A 21,486-nucleotide genomic window follows, 5' to 3' on the forward strand; every position below is an offset into this window, starting at 1 on the left:
GATATGGGAACATATGTATATGTATAACTGATTCACTTTGTTATAAAGCAGAAACTGACACACCATTGTAAAGCAATTATACTCCAGTAAAGACGTTAACAGAAAAAAAAAAAAAGAAACCAGACTCGCAAGGTTACCTAGTCTCTAAACCTATGGATGTGACATCCTGAGAAGGTCAAAGTAGAGGTAGGATGCTCAGATCAGTGGTTTCCAGGACTGCAGGTGAGGGGCGGGTCTGACTACGAAGGGTAGAGGTGGAAATTTCTGGGGGTGGGGGGGGGTATGAAAATATTCTCTGTGTTGGTTGTGGAGGTGATTCCTTGAGTCTATGCATTTGTCAGCTGTCACAGAACTGTGTACTCAAAACGATATATTTTACAGTATGGGCAGTGTATTTGTTAAAAAATGTCTGAAAAATATTTTATATGGAAAGGTTTCCTTTTGATAAATGAAACAGAAGATTAGTGAAGAAGTGACCGGTCAGGGAAATCTAATTTTGAATATGTCACACCTGGAAGTTTCTAGATTTTTGTAGAAGTGTTCCACCAGGATGGCGTGCCCAGAGCTGCTGATGGGAAACCTTAAAGGGCCTCAGCAGTGCTTTTTGGTGTGTGGGGGGCGTGAAGGGGAAGGGAATGGCTCAGAGAAAATTTAACCTGACTTCACGGAGGTGAATCAGGAGACCCTTTTAATATTTCCAGGAAAAACGTGGAATCCAAGTCTAAAGTAATGGAAGAGACATTTTCTCTGAGTTTCTGTCAACACACTATTAAATGCTAATGTTTTATATTGCAGAAGCCACAGAATTAAACGGGGTGTCTTATGCAGAAAATTATGGGTGAAATGTTCTATTTGCAAGGAGATAGACTTGAAGTGTTCTTGCTGAGGTGGAAATTTCTGAATTGAAATGTCAGTATACCTGGGTGTTTCTTTCAAAAATCTTCCTGGTTTTTCAACTCTGATAAACATGTATAAATTAAAAATGGGATGGAAAGGCAGACTTCTGGTGTAAACTGATAATTGACACAGCAAAAGGAGAAGAGGGCAATTCATGGTGCAGAAGTACTGGGGAATCCGTGTGTATGACTGAGCTATGGATGCATAGGGAGTTATCCCCAAAGCAAGAAAGGATGAAGGCTTATTATTATCATCTTGTCATCAAGTGGTTAAACCTGATAATGGAAAATACTGCATTTTCCTCTTTACCTTTTCCGTCTTGAAGGAAAAGTAGAGAGAGACAGGCATTCAACAAGGTCTCATAATTTGTTCTTTGTCTGCATCTTAGCCTTGCATCATATACCAAAAAAAAAAAAGACCTTAACATATTCATAATCACCTTCCAAAAAAAAATTAAGTAAATGTCACCAATTATCATGCAACACAATTAAATATTTTCAACACAGGGGAAAAAAACAGAAACCCAAACCTCCTCTGCTTGGGAAATGGATAGCGCTCTTCTAAATCATTTTCCGGTTAACGATTAAAACTGTAATTATAATTTCAGTCGATGAGATATAAGCCATAAGGACAGTGCATAGCAAAACCTCTATGATGCAGTAAATGTAGGATTCCAGGAGATAGCCACAGCTTAAACCATTCATTAGGAATCAAGACAGAATGAAATCCAAGGGATTATGCCTTGCACTTGGGAAACTAGGAACAAGTAAGACAGACTAAGTCAAATAAAATAGTGGATTTGTACAAATTAGAGAAGAAAGTGAACACAAAAGGCTCTTCATATCTTTGGCCAAAGGATTTAATTTCTCCACCAAACCGAGACTTAATTCCTCAAAAATTGAGACGCTAATAGAATTGTACTTTCATTCTGCCACAGTCACTGTATACACCTGAGTGAGAGGGACAGTTTTCCTGTTGATGCAGATGGAAATCAGGAGCAAGTTGAACCCGGGCTAAAGGCTTCAGGTCTGGAGTAGGTTTTCTGTGTTTGCACCCCAGCTGCTTCTCTAATCATCCGTGTGGACAGTCTTTGACCTTTTTTTTTCTCATAAAACATGAGCATACTAATTGCACCAACTCACAAACTTACAATTAATTGAGGCATGTCCAGAATACATAGAGTCGCTGATGCATAGCAAGGGGTCGACCAAGGTGAAATTTTATCAAGTCGTGATCTTAAAAAATCATATTCTTTAATGCTGGTACTCCTTTACCATTTGGAAAGACGTCCTCGGGGTATTAGGTGTCCAGAGAAAGATGATTTCCACTCAAGGCTGAAAATCCTCACAGCTGAATGGTACGGGGTAAGTCACATATAGTGGAGGGGAGAAATGGAAAATACACAGCCTGGAGAAGAGAGCTGAGCGTGATTTAAAGGGAAGTAAAGAGGCATTGGTGAATGCGGTCCTGTATTTTTACAGCGGGAATGAATAGAAGGAAACAGATTTAACATATCACCTGCCAAGGGCTATATAACCTGCGATTCAGGTGCATTTTCCTTCCCCCTCTGCGTCTCACAACGCTGCAAATACACATCTCCAGCCTGACGTTTGCTTTAAGGTATAACTTAGATGATCTCTTTTTGAATTTTGTTTCCAGTGGAATCACATGGACATAGTATCTCAGGAAATAAGTTCCATAAATAAGCCATGTAAAGTTTCATACGCAACAAAACTTTGCAGTCAATATTTGACCATTGTGCCCATCTGCTTCCAAAAAGGATTTGCAGTCACTTACCAAAAAAAAAAAAAAAAAAAAAAAAAAAGAAAAATGGATCAAGATCATTACACGTGCATAGCAGAATGAAATAATACCTAATAGTTAAATAACTGTAAGTAATACGTATTTTAGTCATCTTGTCTCATTTCTGTTATTTACAGAAAAGATGTTGAGGGATAAATTGGGAGATTGGGATTGACGTAGACACACTACCATATATAAAACAGATAACTGATAAGCACCTACTGTATAGCACAGGGAACTCTACTCAGTACTCTGTAATGACCTATATGGGAATAGAATCTAAAAAAGAGTGGTTATATGTATATGTATGACTGATTCACTTTGCTGTACACCTGAAACTAACACTACCTTGTAAGTCAACTATACTCCAATAAAAATTATTACTCCAATTAAAAAAGAGTTGCATTTTGTTGAAAATAAATTGTACAAAATCAGCCTATGCTGCAAAATAAGTTGTTGATTATGGCAATTGGAAAATCCTCCCCAGGCTTTTCATGGGGTCCTATGAAAGGGCATGATGTCTCAAGACAGGTGACAGAAATGTGAGCCATGGCCCTTGGGAAATAGTCTTGGAAGAGCTGTGCTCATGTTTGCATATCTGGTAAGACCTCTCGGATCTGTTTTACCGCCCTGCTTTCGGGCCTTGAGAAGGTCTCCCGGGATTTGGGTCCTGGAGCCGTGGGCTGGCTGCTCTCCTGTGCAGACCAAGCCCCACCCTGTCTTCTGCTCTCTGAGCCTCAGATCTCTTCTCCTCCTCCTGATTCACAGTGTCCCTGCCCTGGAGCTCCCAGCTGTCTGCAAGTTCCAACACTTACTCAATTTTCTAGGGAACCAGAAGCAGCAACATTTTTTGATTTTTTTTTTTTTTTTATAGAAGCAAAAGCAGCAATAACTTTTTGTTGTTTATAAACTTTAATTTCTAATAAAGTGAAGTATGTAAGGACATGGAAGGGAAATGCACTATACAGAGCAGTATAAGTCCTATACACAAAACCTAGTGTCAAATAAAGCAAATTAAGATAGAAGAATCCTTATTTCCACCCTTCTACACTGCTGGTGTAATGTAAGTTGGTGAAGCCACTATGGAGAACAGTAATGGAGGCTCCTTAAAAAAACCTAAAAATACAGTTACCATATTACCCAGCAATCCCACTCCTGGTCATATATCTGGGAAAGAGGAAAACTAATTCGAAAAGATATATGCACCCTCATGTTCATAGCAGCACGTTTTACAGTAGCCAGGACATGGAAACAACCTAAATGTCCATCAACAGATGAATGGATAAAGAAGATGTGATACACACACACACACACACACACACACACAATGGAATATTACTGAGCCATAAAAAAGAATGAAATTTTGTCATCTGCAACATCATGGATGGACTTGGAGGGCATTATGCTAAGTGAAATAAGTCAGACAGAGAAAGACAAATACCATATGATATCACTTATATGTGGAATCTAAAAGACAGTACAAATGAACTTATTTACAAAACAAACAGATTCACAGACATAGAAATCAAACTTATGGTGATGAAAGGGGAAAGAGGCGAGGGGATAAATTAAGAGTTTCGGATTAACATACACACGCTACTATATATAAAAATAGATAAACAACAAGGTCCTACTGTATAGCATTGGGGAACTATATTCAGTATCCTGTAATAACCTCTCATGGAAAAGAATCTGAAAAAAATATATATAACTGAATCACTTTGCTGTACACCTGAAACTAACACAATAATGTAAATCAGCTATAGTTCAATTTAAAAAAAATGAATCCTTGTTTTCTGATTGGCCAGAAGATACAGTCGATTTAAATCACCTTTGATACTACAAGTTTGGGTTCTTCAAAAAGCAGCGTTTAAGCTTTGTCTTTTCTTTGTATGTAGATGAACTAGTTAACCAGCATAGGGGGAGTTGAGCGTTTAACGATAAAGTGTTTTTCCTATGGGAGCATTTACTTTTTACTTGTAAACAATGAAAACATCGTAAACATGGGAGGAGGAAAAAAAAAAAAAAAAGACAACTGCTCATAGCTCTTGAACTCTACTGTCTGTTGAATCAGCTAACTGCCAGGCTTTGTGAAGGATAATCTTTATGTCTGAATCACTTTACCATTTGCTTCTTGTCACACCCTCTTAGATTATACAAGTACCTGTGTTTCTTATTCTAAATGTTTTTTGGTAATCTTCTGGAAAAGAATGGTCTTTCCTAAATCTAGATACAGCATATCGTTTGAGGCTATTTGTTTATTGCAATTAAAAAAATAAAACCCAAGAACAATGTAAAGATGGTAAATTTGGTATAGTAAGATAAAACAGATTTTACATTGAATATGTTATAGATCATTAAATGGAAAAATATTTCAATTAAAATATAACCACACCCACTAGGACGGCTGTAATCAGTAAGATGGAAAGTTACAAATGTTTCCAAGTGTGGAGAAATTGGAACTCTTGGACATCGTTGCTGGAGATGTAAAAGGATTCAGCTTCTGTGAAGAACAGTTTATTCCTCAAAATTTACACGTAACAGGAACATATAACCCGGCAATTCCACTCCAATATATATGCCAAAGAAAACTGAATACAGGTGCTCCAACAGAACAGATGCTCCACCGTATAACGTGCACAAAAGCATTATTCACAACAGCCAAAAGGCAGAAACAACCCAAATGTCCATCCATGGATGAACCAATTAACAAAATGTTGTCCTTGCATAGAATGGAATATTACTTAGTCACAAGAAGGAATGAAGCACTGATACAGGCTACAACATGGATGGACCTTGAAATTATTATGCTAAGTGAAAGAAGCCAGACACAAAAGGGAAACATGATATGATTCCATCTGTATGAAATGTCCAGAATGGCAAATCAATCAGACAGAAAGTTAATTAGTGGTTGCCAGTAGTTAGGGGGACAGGAGAATGGGGAGTGATGTTAATGAGTAAGGGGTTTCCTTTTGGGCTGAAGATATTCTAAAACTAGAGAGATGGTGGTTGTACAACATGGTGAATGTACTAAAAAAAACATGTTTTGGAGTAATTATTGTTTTTCTTAAATTGAGGTATAGTTGTACAATATTATATAATTTTCAGGTGTGTGACATAATGATTCACCTTCTTTAAAGATTCTACTCCATTTATAGTTATTACAAAATAGGGGCTCTATGCCCTGTGCTGTACACTATATCCTTGTAGCTTATTTATTTGATACCTACTAGTTTGTACCTCTTACTCCCCTCCCCCTATCCTGCCCCTCCCCCTTCCCTCTCCCCACTGGGAACCACTAGTTTGTTTTCTGTATCTGTGAGTCTGCTTCTTTTTTGTTATATTCACTTGTTTGTTGTACTTTTTAGATTCCACATAAAAGTGATGTCATATATTTGTCTTTTTCTATCTGGCTTACTTCGCTTAGTATGATAATCACTAGGACCATCCACGTTGCTGCAGATGGCATGATTTTATTCTTTTTTATGGCTGAGTAGTATTCCAGTGTGTATATGTGCCACATCTCCTTTATCCATTCTTTGTTGATGGACACTTAGGTTGCTTCCGTGTCTTGGCTGTTGTAAACAGTGCTGCTATGAACACTGGGGTCCATATGACTTTTCAGATTAATGTTTTCATTTTCTTTGGATATAAAACATGTTTGACATTTTGTAACATTTTAAAAACATGTAACAAAAAATGCCGTTGAGTATTTTAGTCCTCTCTTATTGAGCAGACAGTGTAAGTTGAAGTTGAGTGAACTGAGGTAATACTGAAATGTCTGCAAATAGCAGAAAAAAAATAACAAAAGGGGAAACACAGCAGAGAACTCTTGTGAACAATAAAGTTGCTACTTTTAATTGAATGGAATCACTGCAGTAGAAGTCAGAAAAAATAATATTTGGTGGATAAATTCAGTCAAAGCTCAGAAGGAAGAGTTTAGTCCTGGTCCCAGGAAGGTTTTGGCTTTCCGGTCAGCTTTGAATCAGAATCCTGAAACCATGGATGAATAGCCCATGATGGCAGGATAAATGACAAGCAAATACCTGTGGACAGAGCTGCGTCCAGAGAGACCTGGCAGCGCTATTAGAATTCAACCCATGATTCTCATCTTCCTGGTTTCTGAAAGTCAACGGGGAGGGCTCACATAGAAAAGCACTGATTTTCGCCACGCCAGCCAGACACCCACTGTGGTGTGTTACGGATGTGACCATCACCGTGGCTCTGATGTGAATTCCAATAAAATTCATGATGGGAGATAATTCAATGCTGGGGATTTGCCCTCCCGCAATCTTAATCCGACAGCAACACAGCCCTCCCTGGCTGTCAGTGCAAAATGACGTGCTGACAGATGATACCTGTGCTGATGCTTCTTTGCTCCCCAACTTCTTGTATAAATAGCAGATGGAAATGCTTAGTGCATTCGCACGGGATATATTTTGCCTCCGTGCAGCTGACTGTGTCTGAAATCTTTACACAGAGGGACGTGGCCCTGAAAATCGGTGACCCAGTCCTAAACCAGAAAAGAAAATGAAGATGCAGGAGCCCTAAAAGTTACAAACACAGTTCAGAGAGATGGATCTCCTCTTAGAAAACGATTGATTTCGGTACCTTGCATTAATGTTCACTTCAACCCAATTCATCAGAACAACAACAAAAACTTGCTAAATGTATTTTCTGACCATTTCAACCTGCATTCCCTCTATGATGAATGAAGTATCATGGTGGATTACTTTACTATTTATATATTAAAGCGGTTACTGAGAAATTAAAGTGCTATTACCTTGAAATGTATTTTAAAATATCTATTTTGTGCTGCCAGAGATGTTACACTAATTTTTTTTTCACCCGGGAATCAGAGTAATTTGCACTTTCTGCCATCATATTGTCCATTTTCTGAAGTGCAACATACATTAAAAGTTGCTGCTGTTTTGTTTTGTCTGGTCATCATCTCTACAGAGAGATTTCACAATCTACAATTATCCTCCCAGAGGTCAGGATTACCTGGGGGGGGGGGGGGGGAAGAAAAAAAAGATTACCTGGGAAAAAGGTAAACCCAAGAGGCAGAGAGTAAAATCACCCTGTGATTCTGACTGTGTAAAGAACTTAACAGAAAAAACCATTCTTACAAGAGAAGTTGGTTTTTCTGGTTCAGAGTTTTCCACCTCCCTGAAGGCTTGGTGTGAAATGCTGTTAAAACATCATGAATTGAGCAAGATTTGGAAGAAAACTTTGCTATAAATATGCTGTCAGTGGACAGTTTCATGAGTCACAAACTGGGTTTGAATATTGAAGTCATTTAAAAAGCCAGTTTTCCTAATAAAGACTGAATTTTCCATATAAGTTGATCTAAGTTAAATTTCACTAAATTAGTAAATAAATATAAAAGTTAAGGTAGACGTTTAGAAAACAATGCTTTGTGGGGATGCAGAAGGTATCATAGGGCACTGAATCCCAGACTTTGGTTCCACAGGAATAGCCCAAAGTTTTTGCAGAGAATTTCTCCTAAATTTAATCAATGTAATGGGTCTGTAACATATATGCTTGCCGTTAGAAAAGGAAAACCTTGCACTCAGATTCTTATAAATAATTTTCCTTATGTCTTTACCCTGCCACGCATGATTCTCTAGGGAAAATACATTGTCAAAACGATTTCAGATGTTCAATGTTCAAATTCTAGAAATCTGCATTGATTTTCTTCCCTGTGTGTATGTTACATAATTTGTCATTTACCATGGAAATCTACTTTCTTTTATTATTATGGTTTATCGTTTAAAATGACTAGATTTTAGATATTAATTGTAAAAATGCTAAGATAAATGAGTTCTTTTTTGTACTTTAAAACCTGTTATTTGCTTAATCATAAGGATAAATCCGTTCATTTTCTAAAAAATAATTGTGCCTTTACATCATTTTCCAAGAGCTTCATACAGCCAAGCAGTTTGGATTATTCAGCAATTTCTTGATAATTAATGACTAAAAATCGAATCTGGTTATTGCCCTGTTTGGTAATGTTTTGGTATGCATAGTCTTAATGAACTCATTTCACAGGCAATTGCATTTGGAAGCAGAAATAGAAACAAAATAACCAACTCAATATTTCAGTAACTAAAGTACATTTCTCAGAGATAATACACAATTGTAGATATTAAAATATATTAGAGTCTTGAAAGAGAGAAGGAATTTATGAATTTTAAAATGTGGTTAATTTTCTGTTTGTACCCCCGCAAAATATGTGTAACTTGCATTTTTCTATGGGTACTTGAGATCTTCAACTGCTGGTTTATACCCAGATCTGTGTATTGCCCAAAGATTCCACTTCTAAAAGGAGCGTGCATGTGTGTGTGTGTGTGTGTGTGTGTGTGTTTGATTTAGATTCCATGGACCATATTTTCTCCCAGGCATCTTACATTTTGATTAGCTAAACTTCCCCACCACTGATTTTCATAATAAGATGTTACTGGAAAATGGGAGGAAGGGCTGGATTTATCAGTTTGTATCATTATGTATAGGAAGACCAATGGGTTTATTTTTTAAAAGGAGCAAATGAATATCAAGGGCAAATGGAAATGTTCTTTGGCTCAATCATGTGTTGTTTGTTTCTCTACGTAAATACACCTCTGTCCTTTCATGTAGGGAATAGGATGAGAGGCCATTTCTTTCTTTCAGTTATAAGGAAAATGACATAGGACCGTAACCTCTGCTTTTTCATCACGCCGTATGGATTGTCTGAAATTCCCTGTCTCCTAGAACCTGTGATCGGCTTTGTTCCCTGGTCAGAGGAATTCTGGAAAATTGGAACCTTACACTGTGTGCACTTCACTGTTGTTGCCCCCTCTAATGTATGCATCCAGTGCATTCACTGTGTTTTTCTTCTTTTATTGGAGTTGGATAAGCTTTTACTATCCCATGCCAATATACACTGTCAAGTCACTGTAATAACATCAATACAGTATTGACAAAAGGACAGAGCGATCGATAAAAGTGAAACAAAGAAAGGCAATAAGAAATAGAGTCTAAAACATTTCAGAATGGAACTCAGGATACTGCATGCAGTTCAGTAAGGTGACATAAAACTGGATGATTTAATACATGGGGTTTGTACCACAGACTCTACTGCAGGAAGCTTAAATTGGATCTCCATTTCAGGCATACACAGAATTAATTTGCAGGTGACATGAGAGACTTCAATTTAAAACGTGAAGGCTATTGAAGGAAAAAGTGAGTTAGACACAGGGAAATTGAGAGTTGAAACATTGTTATTATTATTATTTAAGAAGTTCTAGAAGAGGAGTTGGGTGAGCTTAGTATAACAACTGTGTAGCACAAGATCACATAAGAATCATCAGTAGATTTGCGGGGGGAACTAGTTCGCTGAGAACTGTGAATATCGCAGATGTACACAGAGGTATTCCTCAGGAAACAAATCGGGATGAGAAACCCCGAAAGATAAGGAGCCGGAGTAGGAAATTCATAGGAATTCAAATCCAACTGGCGAGAGAGAAAATCGGTGAAAAGGAAATCGAACAGGAATGTCGGGTGTGGTGTGGTGTGGAAGTGTAACATAGTTTATGAAGTGTTGGTTGAATGAATGATGGTCTAGCTCTCTATTGGGATATGATGCCACGTCAGCCAGAGTAGTAGCATTATGCCAGGTGACACCAAAGGATTCCATCTGTCTTGGGGTAGAATGTAAGGAATAGGCAGGAAAAACACCCCAAACACTGCACTGATCCTGATTTTATAAAGCAATAACAATCCCTATACACGCATATTGTTATAACGTTATATATTGGAGAATGGACATGTATGTAAATATGTGTATATGTGTGTATATCAGTATGTGTTTGAGTACATACTTGAGTGTCTGTATGTATATACATAACAGTCGAAATTGTATTAAGAAATACTTGGATATTGCATTCATTAGCTTTTTAGTTGGTGACGTTTCTTTCTTTTGCTCCACATGTCTGGACAGTGGTGGCCAGTCCTTAAGTTGGACTCTCCTGGCTCCTAATTAAGGAGAAAGGGACAAAGACCCACTTCTGTGAGTCACCAATGACCATGGGTCATCAGTGGCCAAGGACAATGAACAGGGTCTGATTAGGAGTGAGGTCACCTGACTCCCAAATTATACTTGAGATGATTGAAAGGGAGGAAGTTTGAACTTTCCTTTTTGGGGGCACCAGGAGCTGGGGTTTGATTTACCCTCCAACAGAAAGAGTTAGGAAGGTCAAATCTGCATAGTTTCTTAGGATCAAGAGAAAGATGGCAGGATATTGGAGAACATTCCATGCTTCCCTTGCGTCCCCAAGTTGTAACTTTTTTTTTTAAGTTAAAAAAAATTTTTTTTTAATGTGGACCATTTTTAAAGTATTGAATTTTTACAACATTGCTTCTGTTTTATGTTTTGGTCCCTTGGCCGCGAGGCATGTGGGATCTTGGCTGTCTGATCAGAGATCAAACCCGCACCCCCTGCACTGGAAGGCGAATTTTCAACCACTGGACCGCCAGGGAAGTCCCCCCAGGTTGTAGCTTATTAATAGTATCTTTGGGGAACAAAAGAACGTTTCGAGACATTCCTTCACAGATAAACAAAAGATCACCCGTGCTGAGGGGCCAGAAACCTGATTGGTAGGTGAGAATTCCCAAGTGTCTCTTGACAAATCTGCTAAGTTTTGTTCAATCAAAATGCAGGGGGTGTGGCAAACAGTGAAAAAGTTCGTTTTGAAAATGACATTCCACTAAGAAAACCAGCATTTTCCAGGAAAAGAGCTTTCTTTAGTGCTTGGGTTTTCATTAAGAGAGAACTGTAAATGTATTTCTAGTTCTTATATTGGAGACTGTTTTATGTGTCTCATCTTGCTTCAGTTTACATGAAGTTATAATGAAAATGTTTAAATTTTGAACATAGTGAGTTAAAAGACATCTGAACTGTATGGCTGCTGACTTTTGGCCTTTAAATGCTGATTCCCAGCAATTCAACATTCATTATTTGACCCTGTTCTAATGGATTAAAAAATTAAATGTAATTGTATAAAAAGTTTATAACCTTAAAATACATAGAAAATATCAGATTATTAAGAAATGTTTCATATTTTCAAAAAGCTGGTTTTCTCCTAAAATGTACACATTTATTAAAAGTAGAAGATATAATACAAATTCTAGTTAAACATTTTTTTAAATGAGCTTTACAACTTGACATTTACATTGTGGCTAAAATGAGGAATGATAATCAAAATTCCAATGTACTGTATAGAACTACATATATATGTATATATGGTATATTAAATATATGCATTATCTATATATACTATACATGTAACATGTGTTATATATTATATACTATATATACTATAATTAACGTATACCATATGTTAAATATATACTATACATAGTATACAATAAAAATAGTATCGTATATATATATATATATATAGTACACACTATATATATAAAAATATAGTTTTACACATGCTATATATAAGGTATACATTTAGGGCTAAATATTTATGATTTAAAAAATATTCAAGTCATATTTATATATCTAGTTTTATACATACTATGTATAAGCTCTGTATATACATGTGTAAGGTATCTATCTATGTAACTACAGATATATGTATATACAGTATATTATATGCATTATATATTTATGTATATTATACATAACATACATTTTATATTGTGCCCATATACAATATATACATTAAATATATACTGTATAAAGTATATTAAAATAGTTCAAAAAAATCAAATATATATAGTTTCATATATACTATATATAAGATATACATACATAAGATATATATATAATTATAGAGCTGTATATGTAAAATATGACTTTAAAATATTGTTTAATGTTGTCACATGCTTCTCAGGCTGTGTGTGGCTTTGGTAAATACTATGCTAATTTGTGAGGATTTCTGGAACCACAGGTTGGAAAATGAAGGGAGTGAGTTCGTGCTGGGTGGTGCTGGGAAATGATACTTTTTATTCAATCATCTTCTGCATTAGGGGTTGGCAACCTTTTTCTGTAAAGAGCCTGACAGTAAATATTTTAGGCTTCCCAGGGTAGGAGGTAAAACTTGGATGGATATTCTGAAGGTGCTTATATAACCATTTACAGTGTTGCCATGGACACACGTAAAAGCCGTTTCTAGTAAGAGCTCAGGGACCCTTGTTCTGCATTCCATCCAGGAGTAAGCGATTGAGAAATTAGTGTGTTGTTTTCCACTCATCTAAGCACTTCTGCAGCTCAAATCCTCCCACACCTCAGAGCAGTGTCTTTCCCACAGACAGCAAGGCTATAACCCACAGCTCGCTGGGGTATTTGATTTCCGGAACATACGTCAGCACTTTGCGGGGGGGCACAAAAGGTATTGGTGGGGGGCACAGATTTCAGGGTTGCAGTTACACTCGCTCCGCCAGAGGCGATCCCTGGAACCCACAGGACATGCGTGCCCTGGCTTGTGCTTTGCTGGCTTGTGCTTGTGATACAGGAAACCCTAGAAGGCATGGACCCCACGTTAGGGAGCTCTCTGTCCAGCTGTGTGGACCGAATTTGCGTACAAGGATTTAGAAGCATACACCAGATTTTAAAATATTCTTGTGTCTCTGTCCATGGCTCTGGGATTGTGTCTAATTTTTTCACTCATGTTTCAAAACATAATATGTAAAATGAGATAGGATTCTCTCCCAGGAGCTCTGGGCAGTAAATGAACTCCTGTGAGGGAGCAGATTTTTCTCAGTCCCTGAGGAAAGAAAGGAGACTTCACAGAGGAGATGTGACTTAATGTACATTTTGGACACTGAGACTGTCAAGGGGTTTGGGGCCAATGAAGCAGCACAAATGCAGTAATGAATTTGCAGGGAAAGTAGGGCTTTCTATTCTCAAGTGAGATTCACGGAGGTATCCCTCCGGAGATGGGAGAGACATGAATCTCAGGGTCGGGGGCAGGGTCTCGTGTGGCATTGCTGGCAGCTGGTAGGTGCTCAGCAGATGCTTCCCGAATCAGCCAACCAATCAATCAGTCAATCAATCACCAATCAGTCCATCAAAGCAAGAATCGATAAGACACTAGAACCTAATCCCACAAGTAAACATAGAGCGATTCAAGCAGGGAAAGACGTGCTTATGTGTATTTCAGGAGCGTCATTTTGGGGGCACGAATAGGCATCTGAGAGATTGTGTAGTAGCTGTTGGGGAGAAGTACCTAGCTCTGAATTCTGGCACCACTTGGGAGACAGGAAGGAGCTGACTGAAAAGGGCTTTAGGAGTGCGTTAACTTCCTACGGCTGCCATAACAAAGTACCACCAGCGGGGTGTCTTAACACAACAGGAATCTGTTATTTCATAGTTCTGGAGGCCAGAAGTCCAAAATCAGGGTGTCAGCACGATCACGCTTGCTTTGAAGCCAGGAGGGGAAGGATTCTTCCTTCCCTTCTCCAGGTGTCTCTTGGTGGTGGCAGCATCATGCCAGTCTCTGCCTGCATCGTCACACGGCGGTTTCTTCCCTCTGTGTCTGTGTCCTGATCCCCTCTTCTTATAAGGACACCAGTCCTATTGGATCAGAAGCCCACCCTACTCCAGTAAGACCTCATCTTAATTATATTTGCAGTGACCCTATTTCCAAATAAGGTCATAGTCTGAACTACTGGGGGAATTTATATATATATATATATATATATATATATATATATATGTTTTTTTTGGGGGGTGGGTGGGTAGGGAATCAAAGTTCCATACCTAACACAGTAGAGGTACAATCCACAAGTCTTGGTAACTAATGCAGCGTGAAAAGCGAGCAGATTTCAGAACATCATGCGTGGTGCCAAAGTCTCCATGTTGGGTCTAGATGACTTTGACCGGACCGGATGTGGAGGACATCACCCTCACCTTAGTTGTTGAACCCACTGGGTTTATAGTGCCTGAGAATTATTTAGGAATGACTTGGCGCCAGAGGGGTGGACTCAGGAGAACTCAGGAGCCCGTGGAGGTCCAGGCCATATCATGGGCGTATCTCTTCCATCACGTGGTTCCCGCAGCATGCAGCTGTAGCAAGACAGTGTAACGCTGCTCTGTGTGCTGATGTGGAAACCTCTCCAGGATATACATGTGTGTGACAAAAGCAATGTGCAGGATGCTGTGTCAAGTCTACTAACATACGTGTAAAACAAATACACATGACATTACAATGTCAACCCTCTTGTCTGTTTCCACAGTGTCCAGGGATAGAAGTACAAGAGCCTGGAAACTGAGTGGAGTTTGGGAGGAGGACTGAGTACCATTTTGAACCTTGGGATTTGAGACCATTTTAGGGTGTTAATTATTTTTAAATTAACAGTTGGTTTGAATACGGGTATTGACACACACTGTCTGTGTCTTTGTTGATACCCCATTGAACCCTTGCTCTGAGTCTTTCTGGGTATCATTTCCCAGTGTTTTGTAGAAACAAGCTGAGACAGAATTGTTCAGACGCAAGGTTGGCGGAGAGCAGTTTCCTCATCCTGACGTAAACGACCTTCCATTCATGAGGCTCAGTGTCGAACCCTACGGCACCGTGAGGTCCCTTATGGAAGCACAGGAGACTGTGTTCTCGGCACCAGTATCCAGCCATGCAGGAATGCCGGTAAAGGGGAGAGTAAGGGCACGAAAGCGTGAACGGTGAAGAAAGTACATGGGGAAATAATATTGCTTGTTCGAGGGACACCTTTCAAGCTGCAGGTGTTTCTCTTCTCCCTTTGCTTTTGAACGATCCAAGTTGCTCTCTATTTGCAAGAGAGGAAGAGACAATTACCATGCCCGGTTGGGAAGCCGGATCTCTAGCCATCCAATTTCACAGCACATTGGTTTTCAGCCTGGACGGTCTGTGTAATACTGGGCTTTAAAGGAGTCATTTAGGGACTTCCTTTGTGGTCCAGGGGTTGAGACTCCACGCTCCCAATGCAGGGGGCACAGGTTCAATCCCTGGTCAGGGAACTAAGATCTCGCATGCTGCGTGACACGGGGAGGTGCATTACAAGAGTTGCTCGTGTTGGGGTGGTGGTGTAGGTTGAATTGTCTCCCACACCTAAAAGAGACACGCTGACATCCTAACCCCTAGTACTTGCGACTGCAACGTTATTTGGCAGTAGGGTCTTTGCGGATGTAATCAGGTGAAGCTGAAGTTGTTAAAGTTGACATTAATTCAATATGATTCATAAAAAAAGGAAATTTTAGACATAATGACACATTTTGGACGAAAATGTCATTAGAGCTTAGGTAAATTTTAAGAGTACATTTTTATGTACTATTTAACTGGTAGAGCTTTTAGAATGTGCCAAAAGCAAGTGAAATCTTTAAAAAAAAATGGGAAAAGATGCTGATGAATTGATAATTAAGACTCGGAGTCACATTCCTAAGCAGTTCTCTGTCTCTGTCAGTTTTCATTACAATTGAAATCTAAGAGACTGTCTACGATGCAGTTATTTTCACATTCCCTGCCACTGCATATTCAAACCCTCTCCATGCTCAATTGGATATTTTAATCTTTAAAGCGAAGAGGAAAAATATAACCTTTTAAAAGCAAATCTTCAGGTGGGAATGTTGGCGTGTTTGCCTGAAAACGCATTCATTTTTGCTGCAGAAGACAGTTTTGCAGCAGGAAATCATTTCCATCTCAGCCAGGAGATTGGAAAATAAAACTAGAATTGAAAGTTTTTCACCCGGCGTCCTGGAGGTGGGATGTGGCCCTGGTGGGGAATGTGATAATAATTTTAGCAGCTTTTGTAATCGCGCCCTCATTTGCATGGGATGTGTTTGGGTTTTCTGCCAGGTTGCTCTCTGGCTCAAATCTGAATCAAGGTGGATCTCTGTGCAAATTTAAATTTTGGTTGGTGAATGGAGGGCAAACATTTTCCCTAATGGTTTCCAAATTGCTCAGAAGGCTTCAAATATAAATGGTAATCGGTTGATTTCAATCTGAAAGGAGTTTGTGTTCCCCCGAGAGCATTCAGACGTTAACTGACAGGTTATCAGAATCCAACCATTAGGTCTGTTTTGTATCAACAGTAGGAAAGGAAATTCAATTCCGTGGTTCCTTTCTTAAAGGTATCCATTAGCATACGTGTAAATGGCGTATACCTACTCAACTCCGAGTGGGGAAGGATAATTTGCTGTGAAAAAGATTCATCTAACTTCCTATAGAAATGCCTTCCCTCTGTTTTCTTACAATATCCACCTTACTAATGAATGGCTTGAAGTAGGTTGAGAAGCCATTAGCACCATAGTCAAGATTTATGTAAGAATAAAGGAGCACTCTGGTATCTAAAGGAGATAGCTTTGGGAGTTGTAACTAGCAGTGTTCTTGGAACTCACGTACATTTACCTAGGGAAAATACTTCCATTGCTCAGCTTGCAATGAAGATGCAGTTTAGGGAAGTAGAAGGAACCTTGTTCTGAACCTCTAGGCTGTTTGCCCTTGGCAAACTGTGTCACAGTCTGTAAGGTTCAGCTTGCTTGGTTGTAAAAATCAGATAAAGTCTAGGTATGTGCTTTAGACACTTTCACAGCTGCAGTAATGTTACTGGTTTTGACTGGTCTTCCAAAATCATTGAGGAATTAGACGGTCAGGATTAGCGAAGGTGTCTTGTGAGAAACGTTCTGTAAACTCACAGCCCAGGAAAATTGCAGTTCAAGTTCAAGTTCAGCTGCAGCTGGGTGGTAAAAGGCAGGAGAAACCTCCCTCTTAGTCCTAATTCCAGAAAGCTTGCTCATTATGAGGTGAAAACTGAAATATTCCGGCACAGGTCATTCAAGTACATTAGGATATACCCTTCTGCCACTGACTGCCCATCTTGGGTTTCTAATTCACTGGATTCTTTGCTTCTGGTGATTACAGATACTATAATTTTTCATTAGCCCTTTCATAGAGGTTTATGCATAAATACAGAATTTAGTTAAACTCACGAGAACCCTGCAATGAATGACTCAATGCTTTTGGCTTCACAGCTATTCTTGTGTCTTTTGAAACCACGTAACAACCCTGTCTGTTGCCTTAGTGCCAGAGACCCATCTGGGTTTTCAGTCGAAGTTACGACAAAATTAACAAGGGCTTCTGAATGTCTAGCACATTTTGTCTGGACCCAACTCATAAAACATTCAACGTGATACAAAAAATCCATGCGGTCCTTTTAAACAGGTGGCTTTGAAGAAGTTTTCCTATTGTGTATTCAAAACAATATATTTGCTGCAGTCATCCCCGGGTACATTGACGAAAGCGGGAAGAGACTGTATCTGGATTGACAGGCCAGCCCGGTTTCCCATCACTGCCTTGAGATTGCTTTTGGAAATTGGTTCCTCGTCACGTTGATCACGTCTCTAGAGAGAGGCCTGATGGAACAGAGGGACCTCACACTGAACCCTAAAATGGCAAAGACCTGTCAGTCTAGGGCTTTTTCCCCCATCAACAACATTATGCAAAAGACGCCTGGGGTGGGAGCAGCACATCCAAAATTAGACAACTAAAGCCAGTGCAAAATGGCTCTTGCACCTCTACCAACCTCAGTGCATGTCAAAGAAGGAGCCGCTGATCGCTCAGAGCTTCGAAGGCAAAGGGCTCCGTCAAGCCAAGCCACTCTTGGAATGGCATCTGGGGAGGAAGCCACAGCTGTGCCCGCACACACTTCGTAACGAGCCCCACCCCGCCCATCTGCATCTCTCTTCTTCAAGAACGGCCAGGGTGTACTGTGGGTAGAGGGTCTGGAAGGCTGAGCTCTGCAAAGTGGAGGAACCCCCAAGCACAACAGCCACCGTGGAGCAGCAAACGTTTCTTTCTGTTCACGCAGGGGGCACGCACACACACAACTCTTTAAAAGTCTGTGCCCACTGAGAGGATGAAAATGGACGCATAGGCAGGTGTGTCAGACCACTGCCCGGTCCGCCCTGTACATTCCTGCATGTGGAGTTTGTCGGAAATTCCCACCGTCTACCACTTCTCTCCCCGACGAGCTCATACCCGTCCTTCAAGACTCGGTAAATTTGTAACCTTCCCAGGGAAGTCTTGTAACATTCTCTCCCCCAGAAATGGTTCAGTGGCTACGTGATCCCATCGCTTGCTGTGTCACTTGCACCAGGGACTTTCTGACTGCACTGCTCTGTGACACAGCTCTCCACGCGATGCTGAGGTTGACACATCCCGGGGTACCCCATCAGCTCTGACTTCCTCCGTCTTCCGATGGACTGGAGAAGCATCCCTTTTCTCTTGCATCGATCGTGGACCAGTCCGAACTTCAGATCTGTCCTGGAATGGACTCTGTAAACGGGGAGCTTCCCTAGATACAGGTCATGAGCATTATTATCCTAGGGTCAGGAGCTTTGAGTCTGCCCCTCACAGAACTGGCTGCCTCAGAACCTCTGACACGAGGGCACAATTTTTTAAAATTGTAGTAAAATTCACGTGACATAACATGAACCGTTTGAAGTGCAATTCCGTGGCAGGTGGTCCATTCACACGGCGGTGTGTCACCATCATCACTATGTACTTCCATAGCATTTTCATCAGCTCAAAGGGAAACCCTTTACCCATTAGGCAACCACTCATCTGCTCTCTTTCTCGATGGACTTGCCCATTCTGGACGTTTCCTCTAAAGGGAACAGTGCGTCTGTTTTAACGTGATAATTCTGCAAAGGGTCGAGGGTGGAAGCTACGCTGCCTACCAGTCCAGTCCAGGTGAAACAGATGCATGACAGCTTCCGACCACTGTCGACAGGAATAGAGAAACAATGTAGTGGGATGGCAGATCCTCCATCCTGACTCAGCTCTCCGTTTGTACATCCATCATTTCTGAAGAGTCTGATGAGTATTAGATATCCGAATCCCGGGTTGAAGAAATGACGCAACCAAATCCTCCTCCTTTAACTTTTCAATTCTCACCTCAGGAGATGCTTGTGTCTTTTTTTTTTCTTTCTTTTTTTTTTTTCTGTACAACTATCACTGTCACGGGTTGATGTCTGCTGCCTTGGGTTTATTTGAAATCGTAAGGACTGAGAAAAGACGGACTCTCTACGGAAGGTCATGGATTTGAAGGAAGGTTGGACTGCCTGTTGCCGCACCACGTGACTCCGTCGTGCGGTCGTCTCTTGGGTTCTGCTTGGACTTGTCAGGTTTGCGCCGAGGGAATGAACCAGTCGGTGGTGGTTCGTATGCAAGCACAGAGGACAGAGAAGATTCTTTTTCTTGACGACAGCAAGGATGGCATGAGGTCGCTGATATAATCCTTTGTTTAGGAAGGGATCATCATCTGAAATGTTGAAGTTTCAATGCGGAGAAAACAGTAATGTCGAGACTCACGAGAGAGTGTTTCCTTTTTATTTTCATTGAACCAAAAGCACCAAGTGTTTGGAGAAGCAGGAAGAAAAGTAATTTAAACAAACAAAAAAAATCAAATTGAGCTTTTAATAAATACTAAGCTATGCAGCCCCCCAAACAAACAAAACCAAGCTCAGTTCTGTATTTTCATTACATGAAGTTGTTCTATCCTAAGAAATGGTCCCGTTAACACTCAGTGTAACCTTTCTGTGGTTTTCTTACTTTCAGGCATGCAAAGGAAAGTAAAGTGCAGGGAAGAAAGAAAAGGATTTTAAATTTTAACATAAAACAATTACCAGGTAGAGTTTGACATTGGCGTGGATGGGACAAGATGCAGGTCATGTTTTAGAGGAGACCACATTTATGTTTACAACAGGACCAATTATTTCTTAGCGATGTAAAGACGGTTTCAAACAACGGTTCTCCTATGTCTTTCATAAATGGCTTCCATTGCTTTCCTCTACGTCCGTGAGAAGCTAGATGTCTTTCACTTGTTTTAAAACCATGAATAACCCGAGTTTGCGTGTGACAGTGGTTTACCAAAAGTCTTGAGGTGTGAATCTGGGTCTGACTGTTGTGTTTGCCAGGAGAGGCTTCCTGTTGTAGGAACAATGTCTGAATCACAGTGGCTTCGTCCAGCAAGAGTTCATGGCTTCTGCTAACATCACAGCCCACCATGGGCGGCCGTGTCCCTTCCAGAGGTCCCTTCAAAGATTGGGCCGGAAGAAGCTTTGCCTGATCAAAGCAGGTGGAGGTCACCTGGGCCGCTGTATGTTTCCATGCAATGGAAAAGGCAGAGGCTGGAGGCGGCTAGTGCACACAGTGCGCAGTGGTATGCGTCGCTCTTTCCCAAATCCCGCGGATGGGAACTAGCCTTCTGGAGGCGGGGATAGGAATTCCAGCGGGGCAGAAGGAAGAGGAATGCGGCCAGCCGCTGTCACAAGCGTACCGCGTGACTGTTCCGCACCACACAACACAGGGATCGGCCATGTTTTAGGGACACCACCCTAACACAGTGGAATAGGAAAGGAGGTGACTTCATCATATTCCTTGTACCACACCTTGCTTTATGTCCAGAACTCACTCTCAGTGACCCCAGCTCGAGCCCTGTTCTCCCCCCATTCTATTAAATATCTCTGCTGAATTTCTCTCTCCCCACATGTAGCACGGCACCCATGGAAGCCTAAATATTAGTATTTCTTGAAGACATAAATGCACCTCAGTCAAGTCTTATAATTGGATCCTTCTATTATTAAATTCCACCTGGTTAATATGTGTACTTAAGATGATGTAAACAGAGAGGTGGAATAGAGGTGAAAGGTTTGAATCATTTTCAATAATTGAAGTTTTGCTTTTGAGAGGTTTTACAATGGAACTAGGACCCACTGGTTTGTGTGTGTGTGTGTGTGTGTGTGTGTGTGTGTGTGTGTGTGCT

Source organism: Physeter macrocephalus, chromosome 7 (genome assembly GCF_002837175.3).
Source record: "Physeter macrocephalus isolate SW-GA chromosome 7, ASM283717v5, whole genome shotgun sequence".
Classification (NCBI taxonomy): Eukaryota; Metazoa; Chordata; class Mammalia; order Artiodactyla; family Physeteridae; genus Physeter; species Physeter macrocephalus.